The sequence below is a fragment of the Typopeltis vanoorti genome, chromosome 11, assembly GCF_054136105.1.
Source record: "Typopeltis vanoorti isolate ZY-2024b chromosome 11, IOZ_Tvanoo_1.0, whole genome shotgun sequence".
NCBI classification, from domain to species: Eukaryota; Metazoa; Arthropoda; class Arachnida; order Uropygi; family Thelyphonidae; genus Typopeltis; species Typopeltis vanoorti.
In genome coordinates, this window is record NC_143559.1 from 108,726,941 (window position 1) to 108,740,128 (window position 13,188).

Genomic DNA, 13,188 nt, shown 5'->3' on the forward strand with positions numbered 1-13,188 from the left:
CTCAAGTTAATAAAACAAAACTTTTTATTTAATCAGTCTCCACACATCTATCAGCTTTACTTAATGTTTAAATTCACAGCAGGCACTAATCAAGGTAGACATTATTCCAAGCAATCTTATTTCGGACCTTGAACTTCGAAGATACGCTATAGTTAATGTTAGAATAAACAAACAAGTATGACTACTCTTACCAGATACAATCTTCAATACATCAATTAATTGTGAGCACACTTATGAATTAACTTATTTATGTTAGCGGAACACATTAATATAAATTCTCCAACGATTTAACTGAACTACTGTTAGTTGCGCTTCACTAAAAAAAAACACATCAATAAGGCACTGATATCTTTCCTTGTTTACTTTTCTCAAACTAGTTAATTTCAATATAATTCTTCTCAGGGCAACATAAGACGTAATCCTAGACTAACTGGAACTAATCAGAATTTTGCATTGAATGTCCAGTTCTTTATTTAACCGGTTACGGCATTAATCTTCCTTTACAACACAGCTGACTTCACTTACAGCTAAGTATATGATTCACTATGTTTTGGCTCACTACTAAATACTCTTCTCATGAATTTTTGCCCTAAAGAATTTATAATTCTCCTTCACTTCCTTGCTTGTATCCTATCTTCATTCAGGTTCTGCAAAAACTTCCTCTTTCCTCCCTAATTAAAAATCTTATTTTTTCTTTCTCCTTTCTCGTTCCAAGGTCACGCACTCTTCGACTTGTGCTTGTTTATTTCATGCGTCTCCATGACAACGCATGAACGTAAACATTTTGCTAATGTAATACAAAGCTCTACTCTTACATAAGTGATTACATAACGTTACATTTTCACAAATAAGAATAAACAGAATATTTGAGCTACTTAATCAGCTCTTTCATTACGTATACAATTATTTATAATAATACTTTTCGTTACATCATATATATATTTCAGTTATTATAAATTCTACACATATTATTGCCTAATAAATTAATAGTAGGTTAAGTTTAGAATAAATAATTAAATAGTAATCCTTAATTAAGGAATAATAAATAATTTTTATACAAATCATGATTAATATATAATAAGCAATGTTAAATGTGAATGAAAAAAAATAAATTACACAACATAGTTTCATTCACAATTTAACAAAGTGGTGCAGGCTCACGTGAACGCCAATATTGAATAACTGCAGCATGGCTATCTGGGATGTTATAACTCAAATTGTTGTTTAAGTGAACAGGATTCAGCAGGATTTCCCTTGATTCTACAATTTTTCTCTCAAACTCATCATCACAGCGAAAAATATTTTCTGATCTATCCCAGCAAACGGAATGGCTTTGTTGATCATCATTAGGATTGTTTGAAAAAAGAACATGACTGGATAACACAGTTGCATGTGATCTTTTGTAAGAGATGTCTCTCTTATGCTCTTCTATACGTTGTTCAATAGATTTGTTAGTTTGTCCAAAATAAGGGATATTGCAATCGCACCATAATTTATATACACCTGGATATTTTAGGTGATGACTAGCTTTGGATGGCTGATTAGAGAACGGATTTTAGGAAGTGTGGTGAGGAACGTCCTGATGTTTTATTTTTTAAGGACTTTAGCTAATTTGTTAGAGACTGTGCTCATGTACGGGATGGAGATGCTACCTTTAAAATTAATAGTTTCTGTTGTGCACTGCCTAGGAGGATCGAGAAGAAATTTCTTAATCGTTTTTTCAGAGTATCCATTTTGTTTAAAGATAAGAGAGAGGTGATTTATTTCTTTTTGTAGTTCATCTGGTTCATTCAAGAGAGAGAGCATGCTCTGTGTCCTAAGGTAGATATAGTTCCAAGTTTTTGTGGTGGAAAATGATGAGAAAGATTATGCAGATATCTATTGGTATGAGTAGGTTTTCTGTATATAGAGATTTTTAATCTTTCAGAGCATCGTGTAAGCATGACATCCAGGAAAGGTAAGGAGTTATTATTTTCTAGATCAGCAGTAAATTTTATATTAGGATGTTGGATGTTAAGATGATGAAGAAAATCTATGAGAGATGTGTGCCCATGATTCCAAATAATGAAAATATCATCAACATATCGTTTCCAAACTTTTGGTTTAAATGAGAAGGAAGATATGGCTTTCGTTTCAAAATCTTCAAGGAAGATGTTAGCTAGAACTGGGGACAAAGGATTGCCCATTGCCAGGCCTTGTTTTTGTTGGTAAATGGAGTCCTGATATCTGAAGTAACCAGAATGAATGCAATGTTTTAATAAAGCAAGCATTTTTTTGGATAATTTGTCCTTTAGTAATGTAAGTACCTCGTCTGTAAGAATGTTAGTAAATAAAGATATGATGTCAAAACTTGCTAGAATGTCATTTTCATTGATGGGAATATATTTTATATGAGAAACAAAATCTTTTTAGATACTTCAATGTTTATTACTATTCTCTTCCTTTATGAATACCTGATGAAGGCTGTTATAAGATGAAACTAGTTGTATTATTCTCACTAAAATCTTTAGGGTTGGTGTCGAGGCTAGCTGGTGAACGGACGTGCTATCGGAGAGCTACTGAGAGATTTGTGTTTTTTGTTGATTTATTGATGTTTTGGATTCAATTTAATGGACTTAAGTGTGTAATTTTGGTATATTATTGGAGCTTTATTAGCGTGGTTAGTGTACTAAAGTGTTTTATAACATAATCTATGTCGGGAAGTCGCCGCTAGATGAATTCGTAATGTGTAGTGTTCGTGCAAGCTCCAGATAAGATAAGTATTATTTTCAGTTATCGATACAAATTACTTAATATTGTGTAGTTTTGTTTTGTTTGCCTTGCGCATTCTAGTGCGTCTATTTTTGGTGTGTTATAACGTATAATTTGACAAAACACGTTGTAAATAAGTATGGCACCTGTGCGAAGGAAAATGGCGGCCAGCAACGAAGGTTCGCCATCGTTATCAAAGAACGGTAGCATAAAAGAAATGAGTCAGTGTACTAGCTGTGAAATGTACGCTTTGCGGAGTGCAGTCGGAGTGTGGTTAGATGATAATAAAGGATTGAATGTGTGTAGAAAATGTAGGGAGAATGAGGAATTGAAGCGTATTTCGGATCGTGAGCGTGATATTTTTGTCAACCTTCAGAATGAAGGAAATAGCGATATGACAAGAAACGGCAAGGTTGTACATGAAAATTGTGAGAGTGTGAATGATAGTATAAATGGTTTCTCAGAGAACAAAAAAGATGAGATAGATGCATTGAGTGAGATTGCGTTGTTGAATAGTGCGATAGAAAGAGCAAAACAGCAGCAAGAGTGCATGAACAAAAGTAGACTGAATGAACCAACCAATAATAAAAGGTATGACAGGAAAAATAGACGTATGAATGTGAACATGAACAAAATGAAGGATAGAGTGCTGTATGGAGACTCGTTAGTACGAGGTGTGTTAGTAGAGGATTTGACAAAATCGTACCAACCTGGTGCGACCATAAAGGACGTAACTGAGTCTATTAGAGAGCAAAAGGAAAGGGTGAAAGAAATGATTGTTGTGGCAAGTACGAATGATTTGAAAGGAGATAAAATGGAAATGATAGAAGACCTGAATGAATTGTTTGGGATAGCAAAAGAAAAGAGTGAGAGAGAGTTAGAATGATTAGTCTTTTGCCACGGTATGACAGTGAAATGTTTAAAAGGAGGGCTATAATTGCGAATGACTTTATGCGTGGGTTATGTATGACGAGTGGTGTGGAATTTGTGGATGTGTGGAGTGAGTTTGATGGGCGAAAGGATCTATATAAGATGGATGGCTTGCATTTGAATGGTTACGGTGTAAGAAGACTTGAGAAAGTGTTGCTGAATGTAGTGGATGTGCAAATTCAGGGAAAGTAGATTTGTTAGGGGGGGGGGGGGTTTGATATACAGTCCTTAGGGAGGCAGTTGAATGTAAGAATGAATATAATATGCCAAAGCAAATAAGGACAACAAATCTGAGTGGGATAGTTAATATAAGGCATCAAGGTAGGGTTGGGGCTAATGGGGGTCTTAAATTCATGTACACTAATACTAGGAGTATTAGGAACAAGAAGGAAGAGTTTTTGGCCATGGTTGGCACTTCCAGACCACAGGTTATAAGTATTAGTGAAACATGGCTGACTGTAGATGATATAACTAGTGGGATTGAATGTGATGGATATAGTGTGTTCAGGAATGACAGAGAGAATAAAATGGGGGGAGGAATATTGTTGATGATAGCTGATGAGCTCCAGCCAAGGAGAATAGAAGTTGAATTGCAGGATAGAGAAAAGAGCACATTTGAGGCCATTTGGTGTGAGATTGTGGCTAGCAGAACTAAATATACAATTGGGTGCTGCTATAGACCAGGTGATGGAAAAGATGGTGGTGACAGTATGCACAAGCAAATAGAAGAAATGGGTGGAAGGGGGTGATTATTATGGGAGATTTCAACTATGGTCGCATTGATTGGAGTGAGGAGAGGACACACGGGAGGAAGGAACTGGATTTTATGCGGTGATTAAGGGATAACTATCTGCGACAGCATGTAATGGAAAATACTAGGGGTCAGAGAGTGCTTGACCTAGTAATTACATCTGAGGATTTGGCTGTAACAAATATGACCACATTGCCACCAATCGGTGAGAGTGATCATAGGGTCTTAACTTGGGAGGTGGCTAAAGGTGTAGAATTTTCAATCAAGACAAGGTACATGTGGAATTATCGGGCTGGAAAGTATGACAAGCTTAGGAGTTTGATTGGCTCAGTGCCATGGCATGTACAACTGCAAGGACTAGAAGTTGATAGTGCATGGGAGGTAGTTAAGAAGTGCTTGTATGAAGCAATGGCTGACTGTATACCTAGAGTCCGAATAATAAATCAAGTAGGGGTTAAATGGATGAATAACACCATTAAGCTTGAGTTGCATAAAAAGAAACAACTATGGAGGGAATTTAAGGAGAAGGGTGACCAGCAGGCACATGAACGGTATAAAGCGCATGCCAGAAGGGTGACGAGTGTAGTAAAAAAAGCAAAAAAGGATTACGAAAAAACATTGGCCATGCAGGCTAAAGAGAATCCTAAACAGTTTTTTAGATATGTAGCAAGTAAAAGGAAAAATGTACATGGCAGATTGATTTTAAAGAATGCCGATGGTAGGGAGTAACTGAATCAGTTGAGATAGTTGAGTTACTGAGTGAGCACTTTGCAAAAGTATATCATCCAGGTGGTGACATTGCAGAAACAAATAAACCAGTAGATTATACGGGAATTGTGGTTAATGAAGTGGAGGTGAGTAGTCTATTGCATAACCTCAATGTCAATACATCTGTGGGACTGGATGGTATACCAGCTCGTGTTGTACGAGAAGCAGCTAAAGAATTGTCAGTACCCTTGACCATTTTTTTTAATTTGAGTCTCGGGTCTGGGTTAGTCCCGAGCGGGTGGAAAGAGGGGAAAATAGTTCCACTGCATAAAGGTGGTTCCAAGACTGCTGTTGTAAATTACCGACCGATTAGCATATCAGGAATCATTGTCAAGGTCTTAGAGAAATTAGTCAAGAAAAGAATACAGGATTGGATAGATGAAAATGGGATATTGTATGGGGGACAACATGGTTTTGTGAAGGGTAGATCATGCCTCAGTAACTTGCTCACGTTTTATAACACAGTGACGGCTGAACTGGATAGGGGTAATGGGTTTACAGTGATACTACTGGACCTTGCCAAGGCCTTTGATAGGATACCACATGGAACCCTAATCAGTAAACTGGAGCAGATGGGTATAGATATAGGGTTGGTGAGATGGATAAGAGGGTGGTTGAAGGAGAGATATCAAAGAGTGGTTTATTCAGGAGTGGAGTCTAAAAGACGTCTTGTGACTAGTGGAGTGCCACAGGGCTCTGTTCTTGGACCACTGCTTTTCAATTTGTTCATCAATGATATTGGAAAGGATCTGAGAGGAAGTGTTCACTTGTTTGCTGATGATGCAAAGTTGGGTAGAGCAATTATGAGTACACAGGATGTCAAAATTTTACAGGATGATTTGGATAGTTTGGAGGACTGGGCTAGGGTTAATGGATGTCAATTTAATATGGCAAAGTGTAAGGTTATGCACTTTGGGGTGAAAAGAATAGCAGCAGTATATCGCATTGGTCGAACCATACTCCAGGAGATTGATGAGGCCAGGGATTTGGGAGTGTTGGTGGATAGGGAGTTGAAGTTTAGGGGGCACATTGCAAAAGTAACTAAAACAGCTCACCAAATCACTTGGCTTCTGGAAAATACTTTAACATGGCGAGACGAACAAGTTGTTGTTGTTCCTCTGTATCGAGCCTTGATAAGACCCCATCCGGACTTCTGTGCCCAGCTATGGGCACCAGGGTTTCTTCGTGATGGGGAGGAAGTGGAGAGGGATCAGAGACGAGTGACCAAGATGATAGCAGGTCTGTGGAATGAACCTTATGAGAATAGGTTGAAGAATTGTGGGTTGCAGAAATTGGACGATAGGCGAAGGAGGGGTGATATGATTGAGACATTCAAATTACTGAAGGGTTTTTATAAGATTAATCCAGAAGATATTTTTGAAAATATGACTGGTGGTGGGAGGACTAGGGGCCATGCATGGAAGCTGGGCAAGAGCGTGGTTGACAAGGGTGTTAGAGCTAGGTTCTTTACTTGGAGAGTGGTAAATGAGTGGAATAAGCTTCCAGAGTCTGTTGTGGGTGCTACGTCCGTGAATGAGTTCAAGGCAAGATATGATAGATACTGTGTGAATGTTGAATAGTTGTTCTTGACATGATGTTAGGGCCTCCCTCGATGAGTCTGTCGACTCCTTGGAGTTTCCCGGAACAATAATAATAATAATAATAAGTTATCTCAGTTTTTGAAGTCATTAAATCTATTTTTTTAAAAATGTATCACAACAACCAAGTAGAAGCATATGATCACACACACACACACACACACACACACACACACACACACACACACACACACACACACACACACACACACATATAATTTTTTGTGAGATTGAAAATGAGAAATCTAAGGAGGTCTGTAGACCTAAATAGCACTACCTTTTGGATTGATTGTTCTTTGCTGTGAAGCTACTTGTTTATGGGTGAAAGTTTCCCAGATGAGAGGCAGTTTAATACAACCATATTTATTGAGGGGGAAGATAGTTTTTGAGGACAGAGGCAGATTCAAGGAATAGTCTCTCATTTATATTTGTTTCAGTGAAGTAAGGTGGCCTTTTTTCCAGTAGATCCTGTGGTAGATATCCATGGCTTGCTAATGGTTTATTAATCCTGCAGCTGCAGGCTTTCCTACTATGGTGAAACTGCCAAAAAACTGGCAAAACAGCCAACATCAGGATCTCAGCGCACCAAGCTTGCATCGTATTCCACCCCTGCAGTTTGCTAAAACATGACCTCCCCCCAACATGCTCATGTTGACCATCATAAAGAATACTGCTATTATCAGCCAACTTAACAACAATCCCAGAGATACACAGATTGGTCTATAATTTGTAGCCTCAGTCTTATTCCCCCCTCCCCCTTTGTGAAGTGGAACAATTTTTATTAGTCTTGTAACATGACTCATAGGTGTACCAAAAGTGCCATTAATTTCATAAAATGTTCCCTTAAGACATGTGATGATATACTATCAAATCCCATTGCCTTATTAAATTCCTCACATACTTTCTGCTCATTCATCATCAGTCCCTTCTCCACCATACCATCTACACTCCAGTTTCTACTGATGCTGCTTCACAAGGATGATATACACTGATAAACTAATCATTGAATACCAACTATATCCTGAGCATCAGTTACCAATCTACCAGTGTCATCAACCAGTATCATTCTTCCATGGTCATTTTCCCTTCTACTTACCACATATTGAAAGAACTCAATAAAAGTTTCTTAGCTTGATTGGCTAATTTATTCTCATACTGCACTTTTGCTGCCTTTACCAACCAAGTCACATTTCTGGCCTGCTCTTTATACTCTTCATGCAACTGATCAATATCGATTCCAATACCTTTGGAATACACTCAGATGTTGCTGCTGCTCCCATTTGCTTCCCAAGCTTTCCATAATCACCAGCCTTGTAGTTCCACATATATCCCTTCTTTATAGAAGTTCTTGTCCGCACAGTTAGCCTAGTGACTGTGCGCTTCACAACCATATGCCTGGGGAAGGAGTGTCCTAGTTCGATTCCCATTGGTGACGTGAGGAGCTGAAGGAGCTTCCTCAGCTATAGCCAAGTTAGCCAGTCTTAGGCATGAACAGTAGGGTTTTTCCCCCAGTTTATCCTGGGGTTTTTCATCCTGGAAAGCAGGCAAACCGGCCTTGAGAACTCAACACTACAGGACATAGGATACACCAGGGTGTAGGGCTGACCACCTTATCCTGTGAATGGCTTGAGGTCCAATGATTAATAAACTCTCGACACTGCAAGGTAAAAGAGGGTAAAAGGAAGATGATTATGATATAGAAATTCTCTTGTGACTCGCTGCAACCCAGTTAGTCACTCACCATCGATGGGAAAGATTAGACAGTCCATTCACAATCACATCCTCTGATGATATAACCAGATCTAAGGCTTTTAACCCTCATGTGCCTCTGTTATGTATTGCCTAAGATTGTTGTCACTTAAGAACTTGAGAAATTCATTCTTCGTATTCCATGACGCTACTTCCTTATTCTAATCAGTATTGTCATAATTGAAATCACTCATAATGGTCACCCTTTGCTTGTTCATTAAGCCAAGTTGTCTATACATTTCTTTGTCTCCACCTTCCACATTCCCTGGCCTGGCATTCTCTCCAACCATGTTTCACTTATTCCAACCATTTTTTTAGGCACATAAACTCAATCAATGCAATAATTTCATCTCTCTTATTTCTGGAACCACTTTTTTTCTCCTTGTATCTCAACCTTGCACAGATATAATTCCCCTTCTATCATCAGTAGCATTTCCCTTCTCTTCTTTCCTTTCCTCTCTTTACAAAAATCATCATATCTTTCTATTTCTATTCTTGTCAAGATATCATTCTCATCCTACCATGTTACACTTATTTATGATACTCCTAGCATTCATAAATGAGCATGACAATTAATTTCTTGGTCTATAACCAGTCCTACTCATACTGTCCCCATTGCCTTCTCCTCACCTGCTCCTTTCTTTTCACCTTCTGCCCCAGATTCAATTCCCCCAGGTAGCGAGATAGAGAGTGAAATTGTCGGAATGCAAGATTTAATGAAACAGATATTGGAAATGAAAGATAAAATGAAGAATATGTTGAGTGATGCAAGAAAACAGAATTAAAGAGTAAAAGAAGTGAAGAGTGATTCCAGGATAGCAGTATATGGAGACTCCATAATTAGAGGTCTAGTTACTGACAGAGTCAATAAGGTCTGCTATCCAGGTGGGAGAATGAGTATGAAAATTAAGGTGTTGGACATGAGGAAGAAAAGAGCGAGAAAGTTAGTTGTGATTGTAGGACAAATGATCTAACTAAACATAAGAAGGATGTGTGGACGAATATCAGGAGACTATTGAGAAGAGTAAAATATAATAGTGTAGTAGGAAAGGTTGTCAGTGTGACCCAGGTATGATGATGATAAGTTGCGATGGAGAACCAAAATCATGAATGGTATGCTGGCAGAGCTGTGTGAGGAGAAGAGAGTGGAATTTGTGAATGTCTGGCATGTGTTTGAGGGAAGAATGAAATTATACAGGCATCATGGGTTGCATTTAAATGGCTTTGGAGTGAGTGTGCTGGATGAACGTATAGTGTGTGGAAGTACAGTGTGTGATGCGTGCCAGAGATCAGAAGGAAGAGATGAAGAGAAAAATCAGGAGAGTGGTACTGAAGTGACAGAAGTGCTTGGCAGTGGAAAAAGTAGTTTGAGAGAGGAAGAGAACAGGAATACAAGAGGAACAGGGAAATCGGAGGGAGCTCGAGTGGACAGGGAGACATGGCATAGAGAGAGAATGTTGAAAGTGGCAGTGAATGTGTGTGTATGAAGATGGAGTATATTGCAATGTGGGTGGAGAAGTGGAGATTAAGCAGGTATATGTGGTAAGTGGTGATAAAGGTGATTTGCAGGCATAGTGAGGAAATCACAACCAACACATGGCTTGGATAGGACTGGCTGTAGACCTAAAAATGAACTGTTGTGTTTGTTTACAAATGCCAGAAGTATCAGAAATAAAGGGGATGAAATGGTTTCAGTGATTGAGTTTATTCACCCCCAAATCATTGGAATAAGTGAAATATGATTGAATGAAGATGATATCATAATGGGAATAGAAATGGAAGGGCACAGTATTTTTCGTGAAGATAGAAAGGGCAGGAAGGGAGGGAGAGGGCTGCTGATGATAGCAGGGGAATTAAGTCCACATAAGGTAGACATGAAAAGGGGAAATAATGGCAATGGTTATGAGGCAGTGTGGTGTAACATGGAGGTTGAGAGAAGACATATTTAGTTGGATGTTGCTATAGACCTGGGAATGTGGAAGGTGGTGATGAAGAAATGTATAAACAACTTGGATTAGTGAACAAAGGAAGGATAATTATTATGGATGATTTTAATTATGGTGGTATAGATTGGAATGAAGAGATAGCATTTGGGAATAAGGAAAATGAATTTCTCGAGTTCTTGAGAGAGAGATAACCATTTCAGGCGGCATGTAAAGAAAGGTACGCGAGGATCAAGAGTTCTAGATCTCATCATTTCATCAGGGGATATAATAGTGGGAGAGGTTTCACACTTCCTTCAGTTGGTGAAAGTGATCATGAAGTAATCACCTGTGTTGTGGCTAGTTATATGCAGACTTTTGTGAGGAAATTATAAGGCTGGTGATTATGACAAGCTTAGGAAAACAACTTCGAGCTATAACATGGAGCGAGGATGTTATGTATTACAAAGAAATACATAACAGCATCAATGTACGAATGTATCCCAAAGGCTGAATAAGGTAGGTGTAAAATGGATGAATGTGGAGCTTAAGCATGAAATCTGGAAAAAGAAAGTGCTTTGGAAGACGTACAAGATGATAATGGTAATCAGTCACATGAAGAATATAAAGAACAAGCCAGGAGAGTGACTTAGTAAGGAAAACAAAAGTAGACTATGAGCAGAAATTGGCAAATCAGGCTAAGAAAAACCCTGGAGAGTTTTTTAGATATGTGGCAAGTAGAAGGAAGAATGATCATGGAAAAATGAAGTTAAGGGATGAAAGTGGTAGAATGGTAATTGCTACAGAAGACATTGTCGAGGTATTCAGTGATCAATTAATAAGGGTGTTTCATCCTGATCAGGGTGGAATCATGAGGAACATAAGTGTAGATGACATAGGAGAGGATAGCTTAATTGTGAGAAAGCAGGAGGTATTTGAGGAATAAATAATCTTGATGTTAATAAGGCGATAGGATTTTATGACATATCACCACACACTTAAGGGAATGTTCCAGGGAACCAGCAGTAGCATTGACATGCCTGTTTAATAAGAGTTTTGCAACAGCACAGGTTCCAAAGGAGTGGAAGTGGGGTAAAATTGTTCCACTGTATAAAGGCAGTGATAAGGCTATAACTTCAAATTACAGGCCAGTCTGCATATCTGGAGTTGTGGTGAAGGTCCTGGTGAGAAGTAAGATACAGAAATGGGTTGATAACAGCAGTATTCTCTGTGGTTATCAGCATGGGCTTGTTAAGAGGAAATCATGTTTCACTAACTTACTTATGTACTATAACAAGGTGACAAATACCTTGGACAAGGGGGATGTATATACATTGGTGTACTTCGATTTTGCAAAGGCTTTTGATAGACTGCAACATGACAAGCTCTTAAATAAATTGAAACAGATGGGATTGGATAACAGACTTCTGTGTTGGATCAGTAACTGGCTGTCGGATAGGTAGCAGAAAGTTGTATGTGGGGGTACAGTATCTCGAAAGAGAAAGGTCACCAGTGGTGTACTGCAGGTGTCAGTTTTGGAGCCATTGTTGTTCAATTTGTATGTTAATGATATTGGGTTGGGTTTAACTAGTGATATCCAGCTGTTTATGGATGATGCAAACCTGGGGTGAGCAATGCACAGTCAGGCTGATGTTAATGCCTTACAAGAGGACTTGAATAGATTGCATGAATGGGCAGGTAAGTGGAACTGTCAGTTCAATGTTGCCAAGTATAAGGTTTTGAGATTTAGTAAGCAACGATGGGATGCAAAGTATACACTTGGTGGGGAAACTTTAACAGAAGTAGAGGAAATGAGAGCTCTAGGGGTGATGGTGGACAAGGACCTGAAATTCAGGGCCCACATTGCACAAGTTGTGAAGACATCACATTGAATAATGGCAATGATGCAGAGAACCCTGACATGCAGAAATAGAGAGGCTATGATTCTATTGTATAAGGCCTTGATCAGGCCTCATATGGATTATTGTGCACAGATTTGGTGACGAGGATATGTTGAAAATCAACATATCCTTGTGACCATAGTCATTCCAAAGTCATACCATATGACTTTGGAATGTCTCCACATTCCAAAGTCATTGGTCTTTGGAATGTGGAGTATGAGGACAGATTGAGAGAATGTAAGTTGCAGAGCCTTGTGAATAGGAGGAAGATGGGGTGGGATATGATTGAGACATATAAGCTGGTCAGGGGTTGTTATCAGGTAGACATGGAAGAGATTTTTCATAGAATGGGAGAGAGAGGAGTAGAAGAAGAGGCCATTGCTGGAAACTGTATAAGGAGGGTGTGAGCAAAGGAGTGAGAAGCAGGTTCTTTGCATGGAGAGTGGTTGGTGAGTGGAATGCATTGCCTGAGTTGTGGATGTGTGCACATTGAATCAGTTTAAGACACGGTTGGATGAGCATTGTATGCAATAGTGAGTACCTCCCATGATGAGTCTCTGACTCCATGGAGTTCAAATGTTAATAATAATAATAATATTGTTATTATTATTATTCCTGGCCATTCCATTCCTGTGCTGATCATCCACATACATGCATTCATTACCACTTTCAGAATCCACTCTTCTTACATTGTGTCTTCCTAACTCACTCCATTTCCCTGTCCAACTTGCATTCCTGTTCTCACATTCTATTCTCCCATAATCACATCAGTCTCACTTAGTCCACCCTCCTAATTATTCATATCATCTTTGACTGCC

At 38.7% G+C, this 13,188-nt stretch overlaps 1 protein-coding gene across 1 annotated transcript in view; it reads left to right on the top strand.

Annotated features, from left to right (window-relative positions):
- LOC150101923 (uncharacterized) overlaps positions 1-13,188 on the top strand; it is a 1,001,066-nt gene that overhangs the window by 584,897 nt on the left and 402,981 nt on the right. The gene's annotated exons all lie outside the window — the stretch shown is intronic.